Below are 26113 nucleotides of genomic sequence, written 5' to 3'. Positions count from 1 at the left end.
TTTTGAGTTTTGTGAACTGCCTTCAGGCATCTAATGAGATGATCATGTTTTTTTTGTTTTGGTTTGTTTTGGTTTGGTTTGGTTTTTGTTTTTTTCTCATTGAGTTTCTTCGTATAGTGGGTTACTTGATGAATTTGCTTTTACTGAACAATTTCTGCATCCCTAGAATGAAGCCTACATGATCAAGATGAATTTGATGTCTTCTTGTATTCAGCTTTCAAGAATTTTATTATTTTTGCATTGATATTCTTAAGGGAAATTGATCTGAAGTTTTTTTTCTTTGTTGGGTCTTTGTGTGGTTTAGGTTCTAGAGCCTTCAGGTATACTGTTGAGCTGTTAGTGTATGTTATCTGCAGTTTCTTTTTGGAGGCATTAAGAGCCATGAGTTTTACTTTTCTAGCTCTTTTCATTGTGCCCCAAAATTTGGTTTGTTGTGCCTTCATATTCATTAATTTTTAAAAAGAAGAAGAAGAAGAAGAAGAAGAAGAAGAAGAAGAAGAAGAAGAAGAAGAAGAAGAAGAAGAAGAAGAAGAAGAAGAAAAGAAAAGAAAAGAAAAGAAAAGAAAAGAAAAGAAAAGAAAAGAAAAGAAAAGAAAGAAAAGAAAAGAAAAGAAAAAAGTCTTTACTTCTTCCTTGGCCAAGTTATCATTGATCAAAGCATTGTTCAGCTTCCATGTCTATGTAAGCTTTCTGTTGTTTTTGTTGTTACTGAAGACCAGTTTTAGTCCATGGTAGTCTGATTGGATGCATGAGATAATTTCAATTTTCTTTTATCTATTGAGACCTATTTTGTGAATGATTATATGGTCAATTTTAGAGAAGGAACCATGAGGTACTGAGAAGAAGGTATGTTCTTTTGTTCCAGGATAAGATGTTTTATAGCCATCTGTTAAATCCATTTGATTTATACCTTCTGTTAGTTTTAGTGTGTCTGTGCTTAGTTTCTGTTTCCATGTTCTGTTCGTTGATGAAAATGAGGTGTTGAAGTCTCCCACTGCTATTGTTTGAGGTTCAATGTGTGCTTTGAGTTTTAGTAAAGTATTTTTTTCTTAATGTAGTTTCCATTGCATTTGAAGCATAAATATTCTTAATTCATATTTCATCATTGTGGATTTTTTCTTTGAGGAGTATGTGTCCTTACTATTGTTTTTTTGGTTGGAAAGTCAATTTTATTCATCATTAGAATGGCTACTCCACCTTGTTTCTTGGGACCATTTTTTTTTTTTTTTTTTTTTTTTTTTTTGGAAAATTGTTTTCCAGCCTTTTACTCTGCATGTGTCTGTTTTTGTCACTGAGGTGTGTTTCATGTAGGCAGCAAAATGTTGGGTTCTCAGTGTGAATCCACTCTGTTAGTCTGTGTCTTTATATTGAGAAATTAAGTCCATTGATGTTGAGAGAAATTAGGTACCAGTGATGGTTGTTTCCTGTTGTTTTGTTGTTAGATGTAGAATTATGTTTGTGTGAATGTGTTCTTTTAGGTTAATTGAATGAAGATTGCTTTCTTGCTTTTTCTAAGATATGTTGGAGTTTTCTATCTGTTATCTTTGGTAGGACTAGATTTCTCAAAAGATATTGTGTAAATTAGCCATTGTCATGGAATATCTTGGTTTCTCCATTTATGTTAATTGAAAGTTTTGCTGGATATAGTGACCTGGTATGGAGTTTGTGGTCTCTTAGGATCTGTATACCATAGGCCCAGGATCTTCTAGGTTTCATAGTCTTCTGTTAAGAAAACTATGATTCTGATAGGTCTGCCTTGCATATTATTTCACCTTTTCCCTTACTGCTTTTAATATTTCTTTGTTTTAAACTTTTAGTGTTTTGACTAATATGTGTCTGGATGATTTTTATTTTGGTCCATTCTATTTGGAGTTTTGTAGGCTTCTTGTATGTTCATGGTCATCTTGTTCCCTAGGTTAGAGAATTTTTCTTCTATCATTTTGTTGCAGATCTTTACAGGGCCTTTAAGTTGGACGTCTTTGCTCTCTTCTATACCTATTATCCTTAGATTTTGTCTTTTCATATCCTGGATTTCCTGGATATTTTGGGTTAGAAGCTGTCTGCTTTATGTATTTTCTCTGACTATTGTGTCAATGTTTTCTATAATATCTTCTGCCCCTGAGATTCTTTCTTCTATCTCTTGTATTCTTTCAGTAATGCTTACATCTATGACTCACTATCTCTTTCCTAGATTTTCTGTCCCCAGGGTTGTCACCCATTGTGATTTCTTTACTGTTTCTATTTCCATTTTTAGATCATGAATGGGTTTTTTTAATTCTTTTACCCATTTGCTTGTGTTTTCCTGTAATTCTCTAAGGGCTTCTACCTGTTTACCTGTGTTGTCATGTAATTCTTTAATAAATTCTTTAATTTATGACCTTCTTAACATCTTTTAACATCATCATGAGTTGTGATTTTAAATAAGAATCTTGCTTTTCCTGTATGTTGTGGAATACAGGACTTGCTATGGAGAGTAAACTGGGTGGATGATACCACATGGCCTTTGTTACTGCAGCTTAGGTTCTCAGACATGTCTCTTGCCGTCTGTGTATCTCTGGTGTTAGGTGTTCTCCCTAATTCTGAGAGTGGCTTGACTCTTCTGTAAGCCTATGTGTCAGCACTACTGGGGTACCAGTTCTCTCTCAGCAGAGTTTGGGTAGAGATAGCTGTGGCACAGGGTCATCACAGGGCAAAGAAAAAACCTGAAGGATCCTCTCCCAAACTGCTCCTCTGTTCCTGTGTCATGCTCTGGGCGGGACTCACAAAGCAGAGGTGGTAGTCTTACCGGCTCTCTTGGGTGTTTCAGCACTTCTGGGAGACATGCTCTCTCCCTGTGGTGTCTGCGTATACAGAGCTGTCACAGAGTGTCAGCTGTGTGTGCAAGTAGAAACCACAAGGATCCTGACCCAGACTGATACAGTACCCTGAGTGCTCTAAGTGAGTTCCCCTAAGGACAGGAATTTTGGCAGGGCTGGTGGTCTCCCAAGTACTTTTAGATGTGTTGGCACTTCTGTGAGACCAGCTCTCTCTCAATGGGACCTTGATCCAAAATAGCATTTTTCTCTTATGTTGAAGGTAAAGTTTGATGAATTTTTCTGAAACAGTTACAGACTTCTTTAAAAGCCATCAAGTCACTAGAAGTCTAGTGAAATAGATCAAAATAGCAACCTCTGTTTAATTCATGGATCTGTATCTAAGAAGCAATCCCTTGTGGGCTGCTTAACCTGTTAAGGAAAATGTCGAGGTTATTCAGGCAGTCAGAAACAGGGTTCCTTCTCTTTGAAATAGATAACTATTTCTACTTAAGGGTTTGTGTATATAAATTAGGTTGATGAAAGAAAAGGTCATTCTTTCTAGTGAGAGGGCAGATGCTATGATTTAAGTGCTAGAATTTGTAAATGAACATTTATCTCAACATTAATTTTGTAATGCCTTTTCAAAAAATTCTCTTATTCTGTTTTTTAAAGAGTAATTTAATGAAAATTTGAAGAGCTAACAATGTTTCCTGTTCTGAAATGTAAAAATGCACTTGCACAGGCTCCCTCACATATAAAAACAAGAAAGGCAATGTGATGGTGGCCCAGATGCAGGACTAGTTGTCTTGTCCAACCAGCTGAGATCTGGAAAGTAACCTTTCCCCAGTGCCTTGCTTCTTTATTATTCTAGTTTCATAACATCTGTGTAATATTGTTCTTGTAGGGTATTTTTGAAAACCAATACTATATATTTTGCCCAGTTAAAAGTTTCAAATTTTGTCATTAATACATCTATACTTTATTTTTTACTTTAGAAAGAAATAAAAAGTCTTGTAATTTTTTTCAAATTCTGTGAATGATTATGCTTGCTGGCTTTACCTTTAAGGCCAAGAAATCTCTCTCTCTCTCTCTCTCTCTCTCTCTCTCTCTCTCTCTCTCTCTCTCTCTCTGTGTGTGTGTGTGTGTGTGTGTGTGTGCATGTGCCTGTCTGTGTATGTCTTTATGTGTATCTGGGTGCATGTCTGTTTCTGGTTGCCATAAAATAAAATTTTAATGCATCCTTTCAAGTATGATTTAATAAGACTATTTCTTCAACAGCACTATGGTTAACATCTACATACTCCTCCCATGGCCATTCTCAGTGTTGAATGTTCTGATTCAAGACTTCTTTTTATTTTCACTCATGCTTATTTTTTTAAGGTGGGGAGTTTTCTCCTGATACTGTTCTTATTTTTTTAATTGAACAACTTTATTGTAAAAAACAGAGATAAATGAACATATTTTAAAAGCATTTTTGCATAAAAGTATATGAATAGCTTTTTGTCAGTACTTGATTTTTTGAAGGTTTGATACTGTGCATTAAAATCTTACTAGTTACAATGAGCATAAAGTATATATAAAACAAGATGTAACCTGGAAATAGTCAAAGTTTCCTTGGTGTGTAAAGATTAAGCATAATGATATTTTTTTTGGCCTTTGTTTTTCTTGAACTTTATATAGTCTGTGAGTTGTTTCTTGGGTGTTCAGAGCTTTCTAGTGTTAATATGAAATTTCATTGTGTATGGAAACCTCACCCAAGCCTTGACCCTAACATGAAAATACTATGCAGTGACCATACACTCTTTTTATTTAGTCTTATTATTTAGTCATTATAATTTAGCATTTTAAAATAATATAGTTTTACTATTATGGAGCAATAGTATGTTTGCCATTTACCTTTTGCCAATAAGAATATAAGATTTCCAAGGCTAAAGGAATATTTTATACTTTTATGCCATAGCTGTATTTAGTGCTCTGTTGTCTGAGCTACCAGACTCTGAAATGCAGTTAAAAAGATTACTACCACCTTTCTTGCTGGTGCTGATTCTACAGCTGAACATATATACTGCAGGAGATTGTAGCTTCTCAAGTCAGTAAAATAGACTCTACACTAGAATGCACTGTAGTCATGAACATAGTTAATGAGATTCTTGCTCTTCTAGCACTCAATGACATCCTCTTCTAGGAGTATCATATCAGACCTTAGGCCCTTTCACTGAATACATACAGTTAACTAGTAACATATCTAATTGTAGCTCAAGAAGCATGAACTCACTAAAATCATGTTAAGTGTCTGTACTCACTCCATCCCAGAACTGATCATCTAGAAAAGATTATCTAGAGAGAGGGGAAAGCACAGTAGGTGGAGCTAGATATATTCATGGCAGGTAAGAAAAGCTGAGTGGGCTTCTCTGACTTTTCCTTGTCAAAATGACATTAGTACCTAAGTAAAAACTATAATGCATTTTGAATACTTGAAATTTGGCAATGACTGAATTTGAAGACTAAAACAAACCTTTTAAACTCTTATATTCCAAGTATATTTCAGTAAGGTACATTAGAAAATTGGCTGCCTAATATTCTAAATTTTGTATAAACTTTTAATGAAATTATTTATCTGTCATTAAGCAATAAGTGAATAATGTACAGTGAAAAGACTGTCAGGAAGAGGTACATGGGTGTCTTTTATCTCACTACTAAAACAGAGGGGTGTGCATTACTTTCACTCATAATTTATATATTCCAAAATTCAATACATCAATTTCTTTTTTAACTTGCAAGAAAGCACTAATTGCATTTTACTCTATTTCATTTACCAAAGAAACATCTACTATTTTTAATAGTGTGGGTGACACATATTTTCTTATCCAGAAACTTTAGTGCATCCAAATGATTCCTGTTCTTCATAGAGATGTGTTATGTAACTCTGTAAGTGGAGTGACTTCACTATTTTTCCCTAATTTTCTCTGTCTCAGAATGAATTATTCCTACCCAGCCATGACTTAAATTTTAGCTTAACAATCATCTGTGTCTATACTCTTTCATCCTGAGTTATTTCCCCTGCATTGTGTTTTCACACATTCTGGTGTCTTGTATTATTAAAGAGGTCATACCATTACTATACCTTCTACTCTCCACACAACCATGTTCTTCATTAGCTTCCTAAGCCTGTAAAAATAAAAACTCTGTTGTGTTTTGAATGAAAATGTCCTTTATTGGCTCAGGTAGTTGAATAATCAAGTCAATTGTGCACTTTGGGAAGCTTTAGGTAATTTAGATTTTTTTGCTAGGGCCAAGCTTTAAGAAATGAAAAAATTATATGACACTTTCAGGTTTCTTGCTCTCTATCTGTTAAGATGTGCATTCTCAACTTTGCATTCTGACAGTATGTCTGCTGCTTGCTGCCTTGCCTGTCCAGCATATTGAGTTCTTACTTTCTGAATCCATAAGTCAGGATAAAATCATCTTCTGTAAGTAACCTTTGGTCATAATATTCTATCACAATAAATGAAAGATATTTTTCCATCACCATTATATTTAGAAGAAGAAATAGCATTGAGTTCTTGCTAACACAGCAGTAATGAAAGGTAATATGAAGCACTTTTTTTTGCTCAACTATAGATTTCAATTTGTATTTCTCTAACTTGACAAATGTGGATATTGTTTAGATATGAGGCTCTCTGATGGAGATGGAGGCAAAGAGGCTGGGAGGGAAGAATGGGTTTCATATTTCCCAGAAAACACGAAGCATAGTTTGAATTTACACAATTGGTGCAATTTGGTATTGGCTTAGACAAATTTCAATAAAATGTTTGTGGGCAAATTTCACATATTTGTTGCCTGGAGTGTCTGGTGTGTCAATCATAATCCTGCCCTTTGACAGCTGACTGTATACAGGGAAATTTGACACTTATGCAAAAATAAATTAACAAAAATTAAAGGCTATCTATACAACAAAATGGTACTTTCATAAAAGGAACTCATATCCTAGAGTATATGTCATATTTCATCATTATAGTACTCATATGAAAGCACACTATGTAGCTATAACATATTATATTATATATAATATATTTGCTATATATAACATAGCAAATTGGTATTAAGATAGAAAATTTATTGCTGAAGAGACACAAATAGGCAGTGCATGATAAATGATTCAGTGTTGTAAGATATAACGGCTCTCACTCTGTAAGTAAGATAGCACCAACATTCATGAGTCAGATACTGCCAGAACCACAAGGGGATGCATATGTACATACTCCTGTTGGTGTTGGAGACTTAATCACAACTCCTATAAGAAAGAAAAGTCTTGCAGCTAGAAAACAGTTAGTTGGTCTCAAAAGTGCTGCCAAGCCCTGTATCCAAGCAGCAGCTGTGACAATTTCCTCCAGCTACATCAGAATTCTCAGGTGACACTGACAGCAAGAGATATTACACTGTGTGCCAATTCACATTTTTACAGATTATAATAGAAATCACACAATATCTGCCTTAGCCTCTATGGACAGTAACACAGAAATCAGTTCAAGAAAATGAATAGAATATCTGAAATTTCAGGAGAGTCTCCAATACACTTGATTTAACAAATAGGTGTAAGTGGACACCTGGGAGGACATTTTGATCTGGTAGGAGGAAACCAAATTTTGCTACCCTTTTGGATTTACTTTATAAATGTATAGTTTAGGCAGGCATAGGACATTTTAGTGCTTAGAATACAAAAGTACTAAGCATATTTATTTCCTTGCTGCTGGTTTCTTTTCATCTTCCTCTATCCCATCAAATTTAATCCTTTAATTTTAGTGTTTTCCCAATACCTGGCAAGCACCTGACATTATTCCAGTTCTTTTAAAGGCCATTAGAAAGAAATTGCCAGCATGTCTACCCTCAGGGATGTATTTTGTAAAGAATATAAAATTAAGGAATTGAATCTTAGGGAAGAAAGATCAGTGATTCACAGTGTGAAGTTCTTTGAGGAGAGGAGGTACATAGTTGAAGAAATATCAATTCTGTTTTCTTTTTATAACTTACTTTTTAAATACTCGTTGAAACTTCCCCATCCTCCACTCTTCCCAGTGCCTCCCCATAATTCAGCCCCACTCCATCTTCACTTTCTGCTCTGTTTACAGCTCAGTGTTTGTGGGCTCCTATATGCTGAGCTATGTCAATTCTGTATGTTCTCCTGTGGTGGCCTTGACCTCTCTGGCTTCTTCAATGCTTTCTTTCCCTTGTTAATAGGATTCTCCTAATTCTGTCTTATGTTTGGCTGTGAGACTCTGCATATGTTTCCATCAGTTTCTGGGTGAAACCTCTTTTTAAAAAAATATTTTATTGGATACTCTCTGTATTTATATTTCACATGTGATTCCCTTTTTTCCATCCCTATCCTCCCTCCCCCTCTACTTGTCCCCACCAAAGTGCACCCTCTCCCAATAACCCTCTCTACCTCAGTGCCTTGGAATTCCTCTACATTGGAAAATGTGCCATCACTCGACCAAAGTTCTTTTTTCACATTGATGGCAGACATTACTATCCTCTGCTACATATACAACTGGAGTCATGTGTTTCTACATATGTGCTCAATGGTTGATGTTTTAGTCCATGGCTGTTGTGGAGTGTTTGGTTGGTTGATAGTGTTCTTCATTTCATGAGGTTGCAAACCCTTTCTTCAGTCCTTTTTAATGACAGTTATGCTAGATGCCTGTCTACAAGTATAGCAAAATATCACTAATACTAACAGTGGTGCGTTCTCTCTTGTCACATGGTTCTCATGCTGAACTAGTCATTTGTAATTTCCTCAAATTCTGCTCCAACTATTTTCCCTGCACATCTTGTTGGAAGGAAAATCTGTGAGTTAAAGGTTTTGTAACTTGGTTCCTATCCCACTCCCTCCACTAGAAGTCTTGCATTTTTACAGGACATGGCCATTTTACTTCTCATACCCCCACTGGTAGAAACTTTAGATTCCTGGGAGTTTCTAGTGCTCTAGGTTTTTAACTTCTCCCAGAGATGGCCCTACTTCCCCAAACTTTCTTTTTCAAACATCCTGCAACTTGATCACATCTGTTCCCCTCCCCAACTTTCTTTCCCCCCATGCAATTCACTCCTCCATCTGCCCTGATGTCCATTCTATTCCCCTCTCAGTGAGATTCCAGTGACCCCATTGTGACCTCCTTGTTACTTAGTTTATATGGGTCTGCGGATTTTAGCATGGTTGTTCTGTTTTTTAGGTTTTTGGGTTTTGGTTGCCTCATTCAGGGTAAGGTTTTGTAATTCCAGCCATTTGCCTGCAAATTTCATAATGTCATTTTTTTTAATAACTGAGTAATATTTCATTGTTTAAATGTACCATATTTTCTTTATTCATTCTTCAGTTGAGGAACATCTCAGTCCTTTCCAGTTTCTGGAAATTACAAATAAAGCTGTTTTCAGCATATCTGAGCAAATGTCTTTGTGAAACAGTGGGGCACTTTGGGAATATATGCCCAGAAATGGTATGGTGGAGTCTTGAGGTAGAATTATTTGTAATTTTCTGGCAAAGTGTCACATTGATTTCAAAAGTAGTTCTATAAGTTTGCACTCCCACCAACAATGTGAGAGTGTTTCCATTGCTCCACAGTCTCACTAACATGTGTGGTCACTTGAGTTTTTTATCTTGACCATTCTAAAAAGTGTAAGATAGAATTACAGAGTCATTTTGTTTTGCATTTCCCTGATGACTAAGTATTTTGAACATTTAAAAGATTAATTATTTAATTTATTTACATCCCAAATGTTGCCCCCTCCTGGTCCCCACCTCCCAGAATTCTTTATCCCATTCAGTCTCCCCTTTACCTCTGAGAGAGTGTTCCCCCTCCCCATCATCTTCTCTAGAGTATCAAGTCTTTATAGGATTAGGCCCATCCTCTCCCACAGGAACAAGACAAAGCAGGCAGTCTTCTGTTACATATGTGCCAGGGTCTTCAGGCAAGCCCATCTCTTTGGTTGGTGGATTAGTCTCTGGGAGCTCCCAGGGGTCCAGATTAGGTGATGCTTTTGGTCTTTCTACAGAATTGCCATCCCCTTCAGTTCCTTTCATCCTTTCCATAGCTCTTCCATAGATGACACTGACCTCAGTGCAATAATTAGCTGTAAGTATCTGCACCTGTCTCAGTCAGCTGCTGCTAGAGGCTCCCTAGGACAGCCATGCTAGGCTCTTGTCTGTAAATAAGACATGGTGTCAGTAATAGTGTCAGGGTTTAGTACCCACTCATGGGATGGATCCCAAGTTGGGCCAGTCACTAGATGGCCTTTCTTGCAGTCTCTGCTTCATTTTTCCCCTACATTTCTTTTAGCTAGGAACAATTCTGGGTCAGAACTTTGACAGTGGGTTGGCGTCCCATCCCTCCACTGGAGAACCTGTTTAACTACTGGAGGTGACCTCTTCATGTTCCATCTCCTCACTGTTTTGCATTTTCTCTAAGTTCACCCACATTGAGTTCTGGGCACCTCTCACACCCCAGGTCTCTGGGACTTTCTAGAGGTTTCCTCATCCTGTACCCGACCCCTGCCAGCAACATATTTCCAATCATTCTCTTGGCACTCTGGGCTTCTCTCTCTGGTTTCTTACCATATCTGATCTTGCCACTCTCCATTCTCTCCTTCCCACTCAAGTCCCTCCCTCCATTTGCCTCCCATGATTATTTTCTTCCTGCACATAAATGGTATTGAAGCATACACTGAGCTGGGGCTCTTCTCTTCTACTATTATTGTTCTTAAGTTTAGTCGTTTGATAGTGTCCCAGATTTTCTGGTTGTTTTGTGTTACGAACATTTTAAATTTCACATATTTTTGACCCCATGTATTTATTTCATTTGTTGTATCACCTGTGCCTGGGACCCTCTCTTCCATGGCTTGTATTCTGTTGGTGATGCTTCTCCAGGATTTTCATCTCCAGGATTTTTTTGTTTTTTTTTTTAATTGTTTTCAATAACAATTTTAGGTCTTGACCAGTTTCATGCATTTCTTTCACCTATTTCATTTTATTTTCAGGTAATTTTAAAGAGATTTATTAATTTCTTCTTTAAGGGTCTCTGTTATCTTGATAAGATTAGATTTAAGTTCATATACTTAGGCTTAGCCTGTATTAGGAGTTCCAGGACTTGCTGTGGTGCTGTAGCTGGGCTTTGGGTGTGCCTATGGGCCTTGCTATTTGTGGTTGTGTTTTAAAGCTGGCCTGTAAGCTTCAGGGTTTTGTAGTTATTATAGGTTTAGGTGCTGAATTTTAGGTGTTTGGGGGGATTTTTTTACTGGTTTTTTTTTTCTGTCTATTGGCCTTGGTGGCCTATGGTTCTGGTGACTATCTAATCTTAAGGTCATCTAGGATGCCACCCCTGGGTTTTTGTGGCCTGTGAGGCTCCTGAGGTTTGGGTGCTAACCTTGACTCTGGGGACTTTAGTACCAATGTAGCTTGGGGTCTCTGGTGCCATAGGACCTCTAGCAAAGCAAGTGAGGTTAAAGGCTAGAAAATAGAGTCCAGGGGATGGGGTACAGTTTGGGGGTGATGGGTGTGTTTATGGAAATATGACCAACGAAGGCTAAGGACAGATTGTGCCCAGTGCAAGCAGAACTTGGGAATGGAGGCAGAATTGTGACAAAATAAATAGATCACAGGGTTTGGAATGCAATTTGGTGCTTTTAGGTATGCTTTCAATGATGTTTATGGAGAGTGACTTAGGCATGGCTTGCATAGGGGCCTTGGTACAAGGAGGCCTCTAGAAAATCTGAAAGAAATATAGGGGGATGAAGACAGGGCAGGGCATTTAGTATATTGTTTTTGGGCTGTTTTTGGATAATTGGCAGGCAAGGGCCTTGAGGTTGGTTATCTTCTGTTCCTGGTGGCAGGCACGCCTTCAGGAAAGCAAGCAGCATTGTGAGGCAGAAAATGTGGCACAAGTATTGGGTGCAGTTTTCTGCTTTAGGGGGGTGCTTTCAGGGGTGTTGTTGCACAGGAGATTAGAGAGAGAGGGGTTTACCTGGTATTCCCTCAGGCCTCTGGGAAAAAAGGAAGTGTTGGGGGACGGGATGGAGCACAGGATACAGAGTAGAGTTTACTGCTTCTCTGTGCTTTTTCTCAAGCAGAAACTTGAGGAGCAGGGGCTTACATGGTTTCCCTGGTGTCTGTGAGTCCTTCCAGAAATCAGCCAGAGTTTTAGAACAAGCAATGGGATACATGGTATGGGCTGCAGTTTACTGCTGTTGATAGTGTTTTCAGGGGAGTCAGGCATGTGCCTGGAGCTGGCCAAGGCTTTTGAGATATCCCTAGTTCTGGCAGACCTCAGGGAAAACATGCACAGTTGTGGGGCAGAGAATGAAGTACAGTTTATGGGGTGCTGGTTACTGCTGATAAAGATGCTTTCAGAAGAATTGACAGTCCAGAATATCAATTCTTAGAAACAAAGAATGATAATGTAAGGCAAGAATAGCAAGATCAAATGGCATTTTACTTAAAGATTTCTCTTTATTGTATTTTAAATTATGCTTATGTGTGTGTGTTTGCACAGGCAAGTACATGCACATACTTGAGTGCAGGTACCTACACAGGCCAGTAGTGGGCATCAGATACAAGTTGATTTTGAGCTACAAGAAGTGGGAATCAAAAGCAGAAATGTGTTCTCTGCAAATGTGTCTTACTGTAGCCTCTTAAATACAAAGTCATTTTACAGCTCCAAAATTATGTTTCTAATACGCAATTTTTAGTATAGAACTGGATTGAAGAAAAGTAATGCCTGGGGAATAAAGGAATCAGTCACAAGTTGATTCGGATGACAATGGTAGAATGAGATAATGAGATGTTGAGAGCCAGTCTGGGCACAGATATTAAAGAACTATTCAATATGAACCATGACCCCATGCTTCCTTTTAATTCCCAGTGTGTGTGAGTAATAAGCCAGTATCAAATGACATGGTGGTTTAGTTTTACTGTGGCATTGTGACAGCTGATTTGATTATCTGCTTGACAAACTTAAAATCACTTAGGAGGCAACTCTTTGGGCATGCCTGTGAGGGATAGCTAGGTTATCTTTAAGTAGGTAAAATTGATAGAAAAATACCTATGCACTGAGCAAAATGTCATTTCATGGGCTGAAGTGCCAGAATGAATAAAAAGAAAAGCACTAACTGTGGGCAATCATTCAGCTCTTTCTGCTTACTAAATGTGCATGTAATGTAATCAACTGTTTCAAGTTCTTGCTACCATAAGTTTTCTACCACATTAGTCCTTACTCTCAAAGTAGAAGGCAAAATAAACCTCTTTTCACTAGCTTACCGCTGGGTAACTGGTGGCTAAACAATTAATTATAAAAGTGTTATCACCCTTAGGAACAATTAGAGTAAAACCAGCCTTATTCATTGATCCACTTCTTTCTGCTGGGAAATTGTTCAGTTGGTTTGTCAAAGATTGGGAAAATTTTCATGGTACCTGAGGAGCCCATACTCCAGACACCTCCAACATCAAATTAATGTCTGCACATGAACATGTGCTGCGAAGAAGTTTGGATACAGCATAATTGCATGAAAACTGCTTCATAGTAAGTTGTTGGAGAACTGAGCATGTCTTTCTAAATTGCCAAAATATTTTGTAACAAAATATTTATAGTTTTGATATTTCTTTTTTTTAAACAACTTTATTTTACAAAACAAAGAAAATGTATGGATTTTAAGCAGTTTTAGCATAAAATTATACAACACATTTTTGTCAGTACTTTTTTTTCCTAACATATACATTACTATTTTTTTCTTTTTTTTTACATAAAATTATGTTAATATATTTTTTAGTCAGTACTTGATTTTTTCAAGGGCTTGACAGTATGCATTGAAAACCTAATAGTTACAGTGAGCATAAAGTACATGCAAAACAAAATGCAACATGGAAATTGTCAAAGTCTTCTTGTTTTGTAAATATTTTTTTTTTTTGTTTTCTTTATTTCCAGGACTTCATACAGTCTGTGAGTTGTTTCTGAGAGAGTGCAGGTCTCTGGGGTTAGCATCCCAATATCAGTGACTGCATATTATGTCTGTTCTTTTGTGACAGGGTTATCTCACTCAGGATGATATTCTCTAGATGCAGCCATTTTCTTAAGAATTTGGTTAAGTTATTGTTTCTGGTGGCTGAGTAGTATTTCATTGTGTAAATGTACCACAATTTTTGTATCCATTCATCTTCTGAAGGACATCTGAGTTCTTTCCAGCTTCTGGCTATTATAAATAGAGCTGCTATGAACATTGTGGTGCATATATCTTTGTTGTTTACTAAAGTGTCTCTGGGGTATATGGCCAGAAGTGGAATAGCTGGGTTTTAAGGTAGTACTATGTTCAATTTTCTAAGGTATCGCCAAACTGATTTCCAGAATAGTTGTATCAGTTTACAACCCCACCAACAGTGAAGATGTGTTTCTCTTTCTCCACAACCTCGCCAGCATCTGCTGTCATCTGAGTTTTGGATCTTGGCCAATCTGAATGGTGTGAGGTGGAATCTCAGGGTTGTTTTGATTTGCATTTCCCTGATGGCTAAGGATGTCGAGCACTTCCTCAGATGTTTCTCAGCCATTCGATATTACTCAACTGAGAACCTTTTGTTTAGCTTTGTACCCCATTTTTAATAGGGTTATTGGATTCTCTGGTGGCTAGCTTTTTGAGTTTTTTATATACCTTGGATATTAGGGCTCTATCTGATGTGGAGTTGGTAAAAATCTTTTCCCATTCTGTTGGCTGCCATTTTGTTTTCTTGATAATGTCCTTAGCCTTACAGATACTTTGCAATCTCATTAAGTCCCATTTGTTAATCTTTGACCTTAGAGCTTGAGCCATTGGTGTTTAGTTCAGAAAATTTTCTCCTGTGCCTATATGTTCTAAAATTTTCCCTACTTTCTCATCTAATAGTTTCAGTGTATCTGGTTTAATATGGAGATCTTTGATGCACTTACACTTGAGCTTTGTACAAGGAGATAAGAACGGGTCTATTTCATTCTTTTGCATGCTGAGTGCCAGTTGGACCAGCATCATTTGTTGAATAGGCTGTCCATTTTCCATTGAATGTTATGGCACCTTTGTCAAAAATCAGGTGACCATATACCTGAGAGCTCATTTCTGGATCTTCTATTCTATTTTATTGATCCACCTGCCTATTTCTGTACCAGTACCATGCAATTATCAGCACAATTGCCTTGTAATATAGCTTGAGGTCAGGGATAGTAATTCCCGCAGATGTTTTCTTGTTGTTGAGGATGGATTTCTCTATTCTAGGTCTTTTGTTATTCCATATGAAATTGCACATTGATCTTTCCAAATCCATGAAGAACTGGGTTAGAATTTTGATGGGGATTGCATTGAACCTGACGTATGCTTTTCATAGAATGGCCATTTTTAAAATGTTGATCTTTCCAATCCATGGGCATGAGAGATCTTTCCATTTTCTGAGATCCTCCTAAATTTCCTTCTTTACAGGTTTGAAGTTCTTGTCATACAGGTCCTTCACTTGCTTAGTTAGAGTTACACCAAGGTATTTCATAGTTTTTGTGATGATTGTGAAGGGTACCTTTTCCCTAATTTCTTTCTCCACATGTTTGTCCTTTGAGTATAGGAAGGCTACTGGTTTGTTTGAGTTAATTTTGTATCCAGCCACTTTGCTGAACTTGTTTATCAGTTGTAGAAGTTCTCTAGTGGAATTTTGGGGGTCACTTAAGTACACTATCTTGTCATTGACATAGAGTGATGTTTTTATCTCTTCCTTTCTGATTTGTATCCCTTTGATCTCCTTTTGCTGTCTAATTGCTCCAGCCAGGACTTCCAGTACTATGTTGAATAGGTAGGGGGAGAGTGAGCAGCCTTGTCGAGTCCCTGATTTTAGTGGGATTGCTTCAAGTTTCTCGCCATTAAGTTTGATGTTGGCTGTTGGTTTGCTGTATATAGCTTTTATTATGTTTAAGTATGGACCTTGGATTCCTGTTCTTTCCAGACCTTTTAACATGAAGTGGTGTTGAATTTTGTCAAATGCTTTCTCAGCATCTATTGAGATGACCATGTGATTTTGTTCTTTGAGTTTGTTTATATGGTGGGTTACATTGATGGATTTTTTTATATTAAACCATCCTTGCATCCCAGGGATGAAGCCTCCTTGGTCATGATGAATGATCATTTTGATGTGTTCTTGGATTCAGTTTGCAAGGATTTTGTTGAGTATTTTTTGCATCAATGTTCATAAGTGAGATTGTTCTAAGTTCTCTTTCCTTGTAGGGTCTTTGTGTGGTTTAGGTACTAAGGTTATTGTAGCCTCAAAAAATGAGTTAGGTAGTATTCCATCTGATTCTATCTTGTGGAATAGTTTGGAGAGTATTGGTGTTATATCTGCAATAAATGTCTGATAAAATTCTGCATTGAACCCGTATGGACCTGGGCTTTTTTTGGTTGGGAGGCTTTTGATAACTTCTTCCATTTCTTTAGGTGTTATAGGGTTATTTAGATGGTATATTTGGACCTGGTTTAACTTTAGGATCTTGTATCTGTCTAGGAATTCGTCCATTTCCTCCAGATTTTCCAATTTTGTGGAGTATAAGTTTTTGTAGTAGGATCTGATGATTTCTTGAATTTCCACAGTTTCGGTTGTATGTCTCCACTTTCCTTTCTGATTTTGTTAATTTGTATACTCTCTCTTTGCCCTCTAGTTAGTCTGGCTAGGGGTTTATCAATCTTGTTGATTTTCTCAAAGAACCAACTCTTGGTTTTGTTGATTTTTTCAATGGTTCATTTTGTTTCTATTTGGTCTATTTCTGCCCTAATTTTGATTATTTCTTGCCTCTACTCTTTTTGGGTATATCTTCTTCCTTTTTTTCTAGGGTTTTTAGCTGTGCTGTCAGGTTGCTGATGTGAGCTCTCTCCAGTTTCTTTTTGGAAGCACTTAGGGCTATGAGTTTTCCTCTCAGTACTGATTTCATTGCATCCCATAGGTTTGGGTATGTTCTGTTTTCGTTTCCGTTGAATTCTAGAAAGTCCTTAATTTCTTTCTTTATTTCTTCTTTGACCCTCCTATCATTTAACAGAGAGTTGTTTAGTTTCCATGTGTGTGGGGGCTTTTTGTTGTCTTTGTTGTTGTTAAAGGCCAGCTGTAGACCAAGGTGATCTGAGAGGATGCATGAAAGTATTTCAGTCTTCTTATATCGATGAAGGCTTATTCTGTGTCCAATTATGTGGTCAATTTTCGAGAAGGTGCCATGGGGTGCTGAGAAGGTGTATTCTTTTACTTTAGGATGATATGTTCTATATATATCTATTAATTCTAGTTGGTTTAAAGTCTCTGCTAGTTTTGAAGTGTGTTTGTTCAGTTTTTGTTTCCTAGATCTGTCTAATAGTGAGAGTGGAGTATTAAAGTCTCCCACTATTATTGTGTGGGGTAAAATGTGTTTTTTGTGCTTTAGTAGGGTTTCTTTTATGAATATGAGTGCTTTTATATTTGGATCATATATGTTAAGGATTGAGTGTTCCTTCTGACAGATTTCCCCGGTAATGAGTAAAAAGTTTCCTTCCTTATCATTTTTGATAAGTTTTGGTTGGAAATTTACTTTATTCGATATTAGAATAGCCACTCCAGCTTGTTTCTTGGGACTGTTTGCTTGAAAGTTTTTTTCAACCCTTTTACTCTGAGATAGTGTCTATCTTTGTCTCTGAGATGAGTTTCCTGTATGCAGCAAAAGGCTGGATTTTGTTTATGTATCCAGTCTGATAGCCTATGTCTCTTTATTGGGGAGTTGAGTCCATTTATGTTAATAGATATCAAGGAATAGTTGTTTCTGTTTCCTGCTATTATTGCTATTGTGGGTTGAGTTGTGTCTGTGTCTTTTTCGTTTTTGGTTTTCTTCCTTAAGAGTTTTCTTGTTTTTACTAGGATGTAGTTCCTCTCATTGCATTGGATTTTCCACCTATAATTCGTTGTAGTGCTGGGTTTGTGGTCAGATATTGTCTAAATTTTGATTTGTCTTGAAATATCTTCATCTTTCCATCTATGGTGATTGATAGTTTTGCTGGGTATAGCTGCTTGGGCTGGCACTTGTGCTCTCTTATGGTGTGCATGATGTCTGTCCAGGCTCTTCTAGCTTTCATAGTCTCTATTGAGAAATCGGGTGTGAGTCTGATTGGTCTGCCTTTATATGTTACCTGACCTTTTTCCCTTACTGCTTTTAGTATTCTTTCTTTACTTTGGGCACTTGATGTTTTTACTATTATGTGTCGGGAGGTATTTCTTTTCTGGTCCAACCTATTTGGAGTTCTGAAGGCTTCTTTTATGCTTGTGGTCATCTCATTCTTGAGGGTAGGGAAGTTTTCTTCAACAATTTTGTTGAAGATATTTACTGTGCCTCTTAGTTGATACTCTTCTCCCTCTTCTATTCCTATTATCCTTAGGTTCGATCTTCTCATTGTGTCCTGTATTTCCTGGACATTTTGGGTTAGGAGCTTTTTGTTTTTTGCATCTTCTCTGGCTGTTTTGTCTGTTTACAATGTTGTCTTCTGCCCCCGAGATTCTCTCTTTCATCTCTTGTAATCTATTAGAAATGCTTGCTTCTGTGACTCCTGATTTCTTTTTTAGGTGTTCTACCTCTAGTTTTATCTCTTTTAGTGTTTTCTTTATTGTGTCAATTTCCATTTTAAATTCCCTCTTCCATTCCTTCTTCTCTTTGGTTCTGTTTTCCTCTAGTTCTTTGAGTTCTGTGAGTGTTTTTCTTGTTTCCTCTTTAAAAGCTTCTGAATCTTTTTGCTTTTCCTCTCGTTCTTGTTTAAGTATCTCTATCAGCATCTTGAGGTATGATTTCAGGTCTGAGTCTTCTTTTTCTGGAGTGTTTGGCATTCCAATGTTTGCTGTTTGGGAGACCTGCGTTCTAGTGTTGCCAGGTTGTCTTGGTTTCCTTGGGCCATACTCTTTTGCTTTTCTCTTGCCGTCTTGTTTTCAGTGATATGTTCTTGCCTTTCTCTTGTACCTGGTCTGTGTCCCTGGATCTCTACTGGTCAGGTGTCAGATTGGCCGAGCCCTGTTCTGCGTCCTGAAGTCGCCGCCAGGTGGAAACAGAAGTTCCAAAGTTGTGTTCCTGGTAGCTGGATCAGGCAGGGCGGGGAGTGTGCTTTCTGTGTGCACTCCAAAGTGATCTCTCTCCTCCCTGGCTGCCTAGATCTCCTACTCATCTGTCTTTAAACTTTTAGGAGCTGCTGGTAGTGGGGGCAGATGGGCCGCACCCTGTTCTGCACCCTGAAGTCACCACCGGGTGGAAATAGAAGTTTCAAAGTTGTGTTTCTGGTCCCAGTCTTTAAACCTTTAGGAGCTGCTGATCCAGGTGGCAGGTGGGCTGGGCCCTGTTCTGCACCTCCAGGTGGTTTTAATTGGTGATAGATAGATATGAATATTTTCAAAGGTTTCTATAGGTCTATTTTTCTTATTTAGGTAGGCAGTTTATATCTTTGTCAACTGGTTGTAAGCTTATTGTGTATATGAATTGTGGATTGAGAATTTAACATATAATCCTTATTGATAAATTATTAATTATTGAGTCATGATTTTATTGGACTGTGGAGAATTTGAACAAAGTTCCTGGGTGAGAGAGAGTCAGCCAGAATAGGGCAGCTAGTAAACCACACTGCAGAGAAGCATCTGGGCACAAGGCACCCCACTGGAGTGTCTCCCGTGAATCCATGTGGCGAGAGAACATGCAGAAACTGGTAGCTAACAATTCATTTCTTTTTAATATTTACCGCAACAGGTGGGAGCCCATATATACCTGGTCTTGTAGAATTCACATTATGTTGGGATCAAACATCATAACCATTATTTCAATAGATGAAATGACTTTGTTTTATAAAAAATTTAAAAACTGAATTTGACTCTTCACTGTGATGTTCTTGCTATCAATATTAACTATGAAGTCACAGTGGAAAAAGAAAGGAATGGCATCAATGGAGTATAATCTCAACTTGTGGTACCCACAGTTCACAGACATGATATGTGTCGTGCATTGTGGGGCAAGTGGGCAGTGAAGAGTACCCTGTTTCTCGATCAGGATAAGTGAAGCCTCCAGGAACAATAAGTGAGATGATGGGAAACTACCTAGTCTCCCTAGAATCAGGAATTTTCATGCCGCCATAAGCACCGTATTGCACCTTCGGGCGTCCGCCACTCCCAAGTCACTCCTCCTCAGGTGAGGTAGGCTCAGTCACACCCCAAATCCCTCCTCCTCAGGTAAGACCTTTACCACAGGTCAGAAGCAGGACCACCCCAAATATATAGACAAGCTCCTCCCAAGCCCTCTGGCCAAGGCAATAGGAAGTACTGGTTGTCAGACTCCGAACCATTTCAAACATTGTGTGTGTGTGTGTGTGTGTGTGTGTGTGTATGGGGATTCCTCAAGAATAAAAGGCATGCAAGAATCATTCTTTCTTTTGAGAGCCTCTGTTATAAGTACTGTTAACACCACAGTGTTTGGGAAGAGATATCTGCTCCAAAAGCTTCTTGCACCCAGTGCAGGAGCCTCTCACTAGCTCTGTTCAGGCTGGCCCAGCACCTTGTGGCAGAGGTGGAAATGGGGGCAAAGGGGGATCCAACAGCGGAAGTAGTGGAACAGTTCCCCCTTCTCTGTTTGGGGCTTCTCCCCTCACCCCCTTCACCTGAACCTATGAGCCCAGCCAGACCCAGGAGCAGAGCCAGGAGAAGCCACTCCCATCTCTGACTAGAGATCTGTGTGGAACATCTGGCTCAAAGTCCCACAATGGGTTAGGTATTTTCTGTGATTTTCATTGGTCATTATATAGTTCGTGAATTCTGAAGCGCTCTCATTAATGAGTTCACTGATTATCCCACAAGTAACTGGAAAGGTCAGCCTCTACTTAAAGTACTAAATATGTAGCAGAGTCTAAGAGACACTTTCATTTTAGAGGCTGTAAATATGGAAGCAAATACACATAGACATCTTTTAAGGTCACTGGAGAGAAAGGTGTAGATATATAAAGAGAGAGTAGCTATACTAATTAATTTCCTATTGCTGTGATAAAACACATGACCATAACAACTTACATGGAAACATGACTTGTTTGGGGATAATGATTCCAAGGAGTTAGAGGACGTGATGCCAGAATAGACAGAGTTACAACAGGTATCAGGCAGCTGGAGCAGTAGCTCAGAGCTCACATTTTGAGAAAAAAATAATGAGAGAGAGAGAGAGAGAGAGAGAGAGAGAGAGAGAGAGAGAGAGCAAGACAAAAGAAAGAAAGAAAGAAAGAAAGAAGAAAGAAAGAAAGAAAGAAAGAAAGAAAGAAAGAAAGAAAGAAAGAAAGAAAAAGGAAAAAAGAAAGAAGGGGGGAAAGAAAGTATTGAACAATAACTCAAAATGAAGTAAAATTTAAAACTTCAAATTGGACCCCAGTACTAAACTTCCTTCAGCAAGGCCACATCAAATTCTTCCCAAAAACCCATTACCTAGAGAGAAATGTCAGAATCTGGGGCAACTTTTATTTTTTAAACAACACAGAAGCCATTACACAGAAGTAAATTGAGTGTGCATCTCACATAATTAATAAATTATTTTAAATTATCACAATGTATGGAATCTATTTAGGTTATCTGGGTTTAGCCAGAACATGAACAATACAGATGTGAATGTAGACAGGCAAACATTGGACTGAGCAAAGGGACCGCAACAGAGAAATTAGGGCAAGGACTGTAGGAGTTTGCAACCTCATAGGAAGAATAACAATATCAACTCAAAAGACCCTCCCCCAGTGATCCCAGGGACTAAACCACCAACCAGAGTATACATGGGGGAGGGGCAAATCCTCTGCATATGGAGCAGAGGGTTGCTTTATCAGAATCACTGGGAGGGAAGAACCATGTTCATGTGGAGGCTTGATGATTCAGGGTAGGCGAATATTAGGGCACCGAGGCAGGAGTAGGTGGTCAAGTTGAGGAGAGCACACTCATAGAGGCAGGGAGAAGGGAGGGAAGGGGGACATGTAGAGGGGAAACTGGAAAAGAGAACAACATTTGAAATGTAAGTAAATAAAATAAACAATAAAAATGAATATATATTATAAGAATATGTACTATGCAATTGTATATATAATGCTCTAACCTATATATAGTGTATACATACATATATGTGATACATTACATTGATACAAAAATATAGCATCTCTAAATATAGCAATCAGTTGTAAATGCAGTTAAAAATCATGAGAAATAAATTTATATTTTTAACAATGATGTTAAAACAGTAAAAAAAAAAGGGCAAGAAGCCCAGCTGACAGCAACATCATTATCACAGGCATTTATACTCCTGGGATGTCAAATGATGGCAATTAGTGCCTTGAAAAATATCCAACTGAGTCATGGAACAACACACAATCTTCACCAATGAATTCTTCCCATTTACTTTATCTCATCCATGTCTTTTCTATAAAATCTTTTCTCTGCATCCTCACAGCCTTGAACAAAAAGGCAGCAGTAATGTGGGTAGCTTGGAGATGTCAGCAGGACACTGAAACTCTGCCATATGTTGAATGGAGCCTTCCCACTCAAGAACATCATTTGGCAGCTGCAGAGGCTGTGTCCAAATGTTTTCACAGCTTCCAGTTTCCAAAGAAAACAGAAGCACAGTGTGTTCATTAAATTTAATTAGTAGTTTGTCCTTTAATTTGGTCTCTTAACAATCTGTCACTGTTTTTCTTAAAGTAGCATTCTAAAAGAATAAAAATTATAACAGTTAGGCTTGTCCATTCCAGTGATACTAGGGGAAATGTTTTGTCAATAGTACTCTTATGTTTCTCAACAATCTACAAATCAGTATTGACTATTCATACCAAGGATAGTGATAAGATGGATGAATATTAAATTGGAACATATAAAATAAACAAATAATAATGCTTTATATATAAAAATAATAATGTTCTATATAAAACATAAAGCCTTGGGGAACTGAACTTTAGCTAATTTATGTTATTGACTAACAGATGAATAGTTAATAGATAAATTTCCTGTTTCTTTGTTAAATCCTCAAGTAGCTCATTTGAGCTACGACACAGACCAAGGAGTCAGTACATGCAGTTTCTGGAGCTCAGACTAAAAACCTGCCTTACTTACTATGAATCATGTGTCTTTGGATTCTTGCTTGCATCCTCCTATACTCAGAAACCTCTTTTACACAATGAGACTGGGGATGACACTTGCTTCAACACATTGCAAGCATGATTAGGGGCACTTTGCCTGGTCCCAAAATAGACCAATAAGCATCATTTTTTTTCTGAGCCTAGTTATTGAGCTCAGTACAATTAGGAACAAAGACAATATGTACCAGAATATGCTTTAGAAGATGTGTATGAGGCCACAATAGACTTTTAACTTACAAAATATAGTTAGTTGCAGCAATTAAGGTCATATATATGAGCATCTGAAAGCCCTGTTAATCTTGAAGCTATAAAAATGCTTTTCTTTCCTGCTGTAATGGGGGTGGGGGGTATTGAAGGTTTAGCCTGTGTTTAGCTACATGCCAGCATCATCAGGGAAGATGGCTTAAGCTCTAGCAGTTTCAACACAGCTGGATCTCAGTTACATAACACAAAATCATGCAAAGGTGGGATGGAGCATATCTCATCTTCTTGCCTTTCAATAAAAAAAAAAACACACACAAAAAAAAAAAAAAAAAAAAAAAAAAAAAAAAAAAAAACAGTATTTCCCCAACTTCCCACTAGAATATCCCTAATGTCTCAGTAGTATTGTCTGTGTCATGGAATTACTCCTGACTGCAAAATGTTCTAAAAAAGCAAACTGAGACACCCCACTCTCTAGTAAATTCACAGTTATATTGACAGAGAAGAGTATAGGAAAAACATACAAAGTAATGTTTTATTCTCTTTTCTAATAGTCATCATGGGAAACATTATAATTTGTTCAGACTTTATTATGTTCATTTTACAGCTTAGTATTTATTGTTTTAATATTGAATTGCCTATGGGAATATGCTGCTATAAGCTTTCATTGCTTGGTTCTTTGGAAGCTTAACAAGGAGCTGATATAAGGCTATTTTATTTTGTACCTGAATTTTTTATGAGGTTTATTTTTTTTGTATCTTTTTCCCCTCTTTTCCCCCTCAAACCAGAAATAGTAGGAAAAGAAAACAAGAAGTTTGCCATCACTGCTCACCTCACTCTGTGGGCTTTAATTCTCCTGGCTTTCCTTATTCTTCTCAAGTATACAAAGCCCATTCTTCCTCAGACATTTTATTGTTCTTTCCATCATTTTGGCGGTCTCTGCAGGTCAGGATCTTCTCTGTCACTGCGACCTTCTCAAGTCTGGTCCTCCACTAACCCTGGTACAAGCCTGTCCTCCTTGGATCAGCTTAGCTGACTGGATGCCTTTTCAAATATTTTTCTATATCTTTAATTATATTTTTGTTAATTTTCCATTTTTTACTTTCTTCCTGTGAACCTTCTGTTCCTGTTGGTACATAATCAGACATGTCCAACATTAAAGCCACTCCTCTTAATATTTGTTCGATTAATTTAAATTTTTTTGAACTTAAACCAGAGTCAACCACAATTATTAAAGAAATGTTAAACAAATGAAAGAATCACTCTATCCCCTTCTATCTTGCTGCTCTTTACAAAATAGAAAAAGAAAGAAAGAAAAAAGAAAGAAAGAAAGAAAGAAAGAAAGAAAGAAAGAAAGAAAGAAATCATGGGAAATGATTTTTTTTATTCTTGTTCTCTGCCAAAAGGCTAAGAAGCAATAGAAAACGATTTTTTAACAGAGTTCTGATCAGAAACGTCTTAGAACAAAAAAAAATTATATTTATCAAATGCAAATATCCTCTCTGTAGATAACATGAATTGACCATTAATTCTTACCAAATGAAAAATTATTTAGAACATTGACTGTGTTGCTTTAATGGGCTTTACAATTCAGGATGTTCATAGTTGACAGCAAACCATGATGAGAAATACTTTATTTCACATATTTCTAATATTTTTGTCATATTCATGATCAGATCTTAGTCATTTGATCATCATGAGAATTTCCTTTGTCTTTTCTAAAACTTAAATGTTAATTTTAAAGATTTGTAGAGAGAGTTATCTTTGTGTCTGTATATCTGCCTCTGGGTATGTGTGGTTTTTTGCCTGTACCAGCAGAAAGGAGAAGAGGGTCTGAACCCCTAGAGCTGGACTTAGAATTGGTTGGAAGCCACTTGATGTCATAGCTGGGAAATGAACTCAGTGTCTCTTCAGGAATCGTATACACACTTAACTATTGAGTCATTTCTTTAGATCTGAAATATTAACTGTAGAGGGTAACTTTTCCTCAGTTTAAAAATGTAGGTAAAAACCTAGAAGAGTTGCCTCATGAAAGAGGATACACAGATAAGGAATCAGTGTATAGGAGGATGCTCAGCACTGTGTCTTATGGAAAAAAAAGCACTGAGAGGCCATTTATTCCGTTCAAGAACATGCTTTCCAGAAGATATATTCAGAGTCACCAGGACCCCAAATGCTGATGGGAAAGTAGAATAAGGAGACATAATGAAATGCTAATTAGACTACAAGATGGTGCAGCTACATTGATAGGAGTTGGCTAGTCTAAATATTCTTTTACCATATCAGCAAGAACTGATGCCCATTGGTATTCATCTAGATGGTTTAAAAGTGTGTATAAAGAACTGTACATAGTAATTTATTCATACTTGTCAAAAACTGCAAGCAAATAAAAATACACTTCAGTACATATTTATATATAGAAACAGTTTATGTGCAATGTGTATGAGTTTAGTAAGCACTTTCCTTACTCTGGGATAGGAACTCTAATCTACTTCCACTGTCTGACATTATACTTTTCTTCAGTGAGGTTCTCCCATACCATTCTAATCTTGCTTTTGGGTAAATTGCTCAAGTTATTCGATGGAAGTGACCCCTGGAAGATGTTTGCAACCATAACAACTCATCAATGGCTGAAGGGAGGCAAGAGAGGATGATAAACAATTAAAGAGCTACACTGAGTAAAGGCAGATTTGGTATGTTTAGAAATCAGGAAGCAAAAAAAAAAAAAAAAAAAGCCCAATGCTGTTTTTTGTTGTTGTTGTTGTTGTTGTTGTTGTTTAAATTTTATTGTTCTTAATAACACTTTGGGTTAACCATTTACAATAAACCATTTCAATTAAAGACCTTTTATTGCAGACAAAACTCTTCTGGGATGGGTTGAAAAATAAAAGTCTCAAACTAACAGTGAGAAATTGTACAATTTTTAATCACCAACCCCATGAGAG

The sequence above is a fragment of the Micromys minutus genome (genome assembly GCF_963924665.1).
Source record: "Micromys minutus genome assembly, chromosome: 3".
NCBI lineage: Eukaryota > Metazoa > Chordata > Mammalia > Rodentia > Muridae > Micromys > Micromys minutus.
Note: the sequence above shows the minus strand (reverse complement) of the source record.